We start from the raw sequence: 5000 nt of genomic DNA on the forward strand, positions 1-5000 counted from the left end.
GTTATTATTAAATTTTCTGATGATACGGCCATATTGAGTTTACTCCACAAAGAGTCAGACATTGGTACTTATATACAGGAGATAGAGGAGATGGAGAAGTGGTGCAAGAAGCATAACTTGCTCCTTAATGTTAACAAAACTAAAGAAATTATTTTTGACCCTAGGTCTATAGGTGACCAAAGCCCTATTATAATTGAAGGAGTACCGATTGAACAAGTAACAACATATAAATATTTAGGAATTCATTTAGACAAACAGTTACAGTGGTCACATCATGTAGATAATGTTTCATCAAAAATGTGTCAGCGTTTATATTTTTTAAGAAGACTAAGAGTTCATGGTGTTGATAAAGATATTATGCTCCTTTTTCACAAGACAGTTATTGAGTCTATATTGAGATATGGTATTATAGCTTGGTTTGGTAACCTGTCAGTTAAACTAAAAACACAGCTCCAAACATTGATTAAAAGGGCAGGGAAGATAATTGGATCAGTGCCACCGACTACTCTTAATGAGCTTTTTGAGGAGGCGGTGCGAAAACAGAGTTTTAAAATTATTAATGATCCGAATCACGTTCTCTACAGTGAGTATGAGTTGATGCCCTCAGGCAGAAGGTACAGGGTACCGACCTGTAAACTGAATAGGTTTAAATTTTCCTTTGTACCACTCTCTATTAAAATATTGAATAAAAACAAATAGGGTGTGGGCAAGCTGTAATTAGGTATAGAGGCTAGTGATTACAGTATGCGTTAGCAGAAGGTGCTAGGAAGGTGGGATGTGTTCACGGTTTTTTAAGGTGATAATTATGTTAAGTGTCATTGGTTAAGTGTCATTGGTTAAGGTCAGCTCATTGGTTAAGTGTCATTGGTTAAGGTCAGCTCATTGGTTAAGTGTCATTGGTTAAGTGTCATTGGTTAAGGTCAGCTCATTGGTTAAGTGTCATTGGTTAAGTGTCATCGTTTAAGTGTCATCGGTTAAGTGTCATTGGTTAAGTGTCATTGGTTAAGTGTCATCGCTTAAGTGTTATTGGTTAAGGTCAGCTCATTGGTTAAGATCAGCTCATTGGTTAAGATCAGCTCATTGGTTAAGTGTCATTGGTTAAGGTCAGCTCATTGGTTAAGTGTCATTGGTTAAGATCAGCTCATTGGTTAAGTGTCATTGGTTAAGATCAGCTCATTGGTTAAGTGTCATTGGTTAAGGTCAGCTCATTGGTCAAGATCAGCTCATTGGTTAAGTGTCATTGGTTAAGGTCAGCTCATTGGTTAAGATCAGCTCATTGGTTAAGTGTCATTGGTTAAGGTCAGCTCATTGGTTAAGATCAGCTCATTGGTTAAGATCAGCTCATTGGTTAAGTGTCATTGGTTAAGGTCAGCTCATTGGTCAAGATCAGCTCATTGGTTAAGTGTCATTGGTTAAGGTCAGCTCATTGGTTAAGATCAGCTCATTGGTTAAGTGTCATTGGTTAAGGTCAGCTCATTGGTTAAGGTCAGCTCATTGGTTAAGTGTCATTGGTTAAGGTCAGCTCATTGGTTAAGTGTCATTGGTTAAGTGTCATTGGTTAAGGTCAGCTCATTGGTTAAGTGTCATTGGTTAAGTGTCATCGTTTAAGTGTCATCGGTCAAGTGTCATTGGTTAAGTGTCATTGGTTAAGTGTCATCGCTTAAGTGTTATTGGTTAAGGTCAGCTCATTGGTTAAGATCAGCTCATTGGTTAAGATCAGCTCATTGGTTAAGTGTCATTGGTTAAGGTCAGCTCATTGGTTAAGTGTCATTGGTTAAGATCAGCTCATTGGTTAAGTGTCATTGGTTAAGGTCAGCTCATTGGTCAAGATCAGCTCATTGGTTAAGTGTCATTGGTTAAGGTCAGCTCATTGGTTAAGATCAGCTCATTGGTTAAGTGTCATTGGTTAAGGTCAGCTCATTGGTTAAGATCAGCTCATTGGTTAAGTGTCATTGGTTAAGGTCAGCTCATTGGTTAAGTGTCATTGGTTAAGTGTCATTGGTTAAGGTCAGCTCATTGGTTAAGTGTCATTGGTTAAGGTCAGCTCATTGGTTAAGGTCAGCTCATTGGTTAAGTGTCATTGGATAAGGTCAGTTCATTGGTTAAGTGTCATTGGTTAAGGTCAGCTCACTGGTTAAGGTCAGCTCATTGGTTAAGGTCAGCTCATTAATTAAGTGTCATTGGTTAAGTGTCATTGGTTAAGATCAGCTGATTGGTTAAGTGTCATTGGTTAAGGTCAGCTCACTGGTTAAGTGTCATTGGTTAAGGTCAGCTCACTGGTTAAGTGTCATTGGTTAAGTGTCATTGGTTAAGGTCAGCTCATTGGTTAAGTGTCATTGGTTAGTGTCATTGGTTAAGGTCAGCTCATTGGTTAAGGTCAGCTCATTGGTTAAGTGTCATTGGTTAAGGTCAGCTCACTGGTTAAGTGTCATTGGTTAAGTGTCATTGGTTAAGGTCAGCTCATTGGTTAAGTGTCATTGGTTAAGTGTCATTGGTTAAGGTCAGCTCATTGGTTAAGTGTCATTGGTTAAGTGTCATTGGTTAAGGTCAGCTCATTGGTTAAGGTCAGCTCATTGGTTAAGTGTCATTGGTTAAGGTCAGCTCATTGGTTAAGTGTCATTGGTTAAGGTCAGCTCATTGGTTAAGGTCAGCTCATTGGTTAAGTGTCATTGGTTAAGTGTCATTGGTTAAGGTCAGCTCATTGGTTAAGTGTCATTGGTTAAGTGTCATCGTTTAAGTGTCATCGGTTAAGTGTCATTGGTTAAGTGTCATTGGTTAAGTGTCATCGCTTAAGTGTTATTGGTTAAGGTCAGCTCATGGTTAAGATCAGCTCATTGGTTAAGATCAGCTCATTGGTTAAGTGTCATTGGTTAAGGTCAGCTCATTGGTTAAGTGTCATTGGTTAAGATCAGCTCATTGGTTAAGTGTCATTGGTTAAGATCAGCTCATTGGTTAAGTGTCATTGGTTAAGGTCAGCTCATTGGTCAAGATCAGCTCATTGGTTAAGTGTCATTGGTTAAGGTCAGCTCATTGGTTAAGTGTCATTGGTTAAGGTCAGCTCATTGGTTAAGTGTCATTGGTTAAGGTCAGCTCACTGGTTAAGATCAGCTCATTGCTTAAGTGTCATTGGTTAAGGTCAGCTCATTGGTTAAGTGTCATTGGTTAAGATCAGCTCATTGGTTAAGTGTCATTGGTTAAGATCAGCTCATTGGTTAAGTGTCATTGGTTAAGGTCAGCTCATTGGTCAAGATCAGCTCATTGGTTAAGTGTCATTGGTTAAGGTCAGCTCATTGGTTAAGATCAGCTCATTGGTTAAGTGTCATTGGTTAAGGTCAGCTCATTGGTTAAGATCAGCTCATTGGTTAAGATCAGCTCATTGGTTAAGTGTCATTGGTTAAGATCAGCTCATTGGTTAAGTGTCATTGGTTAAGGTCAGCTCATTGGTCAAGATCAGCTCATTGGTTAAGTGTCATTGGTTAAGGTCAGCTCATTGGTTAAGATCAGCTCATTGGTTAAGTGTCATTGGTTAAGGTCAGCTCATTGGTTAAGATCAGCTCATTGGTTAAGATCAGCTCATTGGTTAAGTGTCATTGGTTAAGGTCAGCTCATTGGTTAAGATCAGCTCATTGGTTAAGTGTCATTGGTTAAGGTCAGCTCATTGGTTAAGTGTCATTGGTTAAGTGTCATTGGTTAAGGTCAGCTCATTGGTTAAGTGTCATTGGTTAAGGTCAGCTCATTGGTTAAGTGTCATTGGTTAAGATCAGCTCATTGGTTAAGTGTCATTGGTTAAGATCAGCTCATTGGTTAAGTGTCATTGGTTAAGGTCAGCTCATTGGTCAAGATCAGCTCATTGGTTAAGTGTCATTGGTTAAGATCAGCTCATTGGTTAAGTGTCATTGGTTAAGGTCAGCTCATTGGTCAAGATCAGCTCATTGGTTAAGTGTCATTGGTCAAGATCAGCTCATTGGTTAAGTGTCATTGGTTAAGATCAGCTCATTGGTTAAGTGTCATTGGTTAAGGTCAGCTCATTGGTTAAGTGTCATTGGTTAAGTGTCATTGGTTAAGGTCAGCTCATTGGTTAAGTGTCATTGGTTAAGGTCAGCTCATTGGTTAAGTGTCATTGGTTAAGATCAGCTCATTGGTTAAGTGTCATTGGTTAAGATCAGCTCATTGGTTAAGTGTCATTGGTTAAGGTCAGCTCATTGGTCAAGATCAGCTCATTGGTTAAGTGTCATTGGTTAAGGTCAGCTCATTGGTTAAGATCAGCTCATTGGTTAAGATCAGCTCATTGGTTAAGTGTCATTGGTTAAGGTCAGCTCATTGGTTAAGTGTCATTGGTTAAGATCAGCTCATTGGTTAAGTGTCATTGGTTAAGGTCAGCTCATTGGTTAAGATCAGCTCATTGGTTAAGTGTCATTGGTTAAGGTCAGCTCATTGGTTAAGTGTCATTGGTTAAGTGTCATCGTTTAAGTGTCATCGGTTAAGTGTCATTGGTTAAGTGTCATCGCTTAAGTGTCATCGCTTAAGTGTTATTGGTTAAGGTCAGCTCATTGGTTAAGATCAGCTCATTGGTTAAGATCAGCTCATTGGTTAAGTGTCATTGGTTAAGGTCAGCTCATTGGTTAAGATCAGCTCATTGGTTAAGATCAGCTCATTGGTTAAGTGTCATTGGTTAAGGTCAGCTCATTGGTTAAGTGTCATTGGTTAAGATCAGCTCATTGGTTAAGTGTCATTGGTTAAGGTCAGCTCATTGGTTAAGATCAGCTCATTGGTTAAGTGTCATTGGTTAAGGTCAGCTCATTGGTTAAGTGTCATTGGTTAAGATCAGCTCATTGGTTAAGTGTCATTGGTTAAGGTCAGCTCATTGGTTAAGATCAGCTCATTGGTTAAGTGTCATTGGTTAAGGTCAGCTCATTGGTTAAGTGTCATTGGTTAAGTGTCATTGGTTAAGGTCAGCTCATTGGTTAAGTGTCATTGGTTAAGGTCAGCTCATTGGTTAA

At 39.1% G+C, this 5000-nt stretch overlaps 1 protein-coding gene across 1 annotated transcript in view; it reads right to left on the bottom strand.

Moving 5' to 3' along the window:
* LOC308703362 (sodium/hydrogen exchanger 9B2) overlaps window positions 1-5000 on the bottom strand; it is an 18696-nt gene that overhangs the window by 5534 nt on the left and 8162 nt on the right. The window lies entirely within an intron of this gene.

This window comes from Scardinius erythrophthalmus, assembly GCF_964197995.2.
Source record: "Scardinius erythrophthalmus genome assembly, chromosome: 15".
In the NCBI taxonomy this organism is placed as follows: domain Eukaryota; kingdom Metazoa; phylum Chordata; class Actinopteri; order Cypriniformes; family Leuciscidae; genus Scardinius; species Scardinius erythrophthalmus.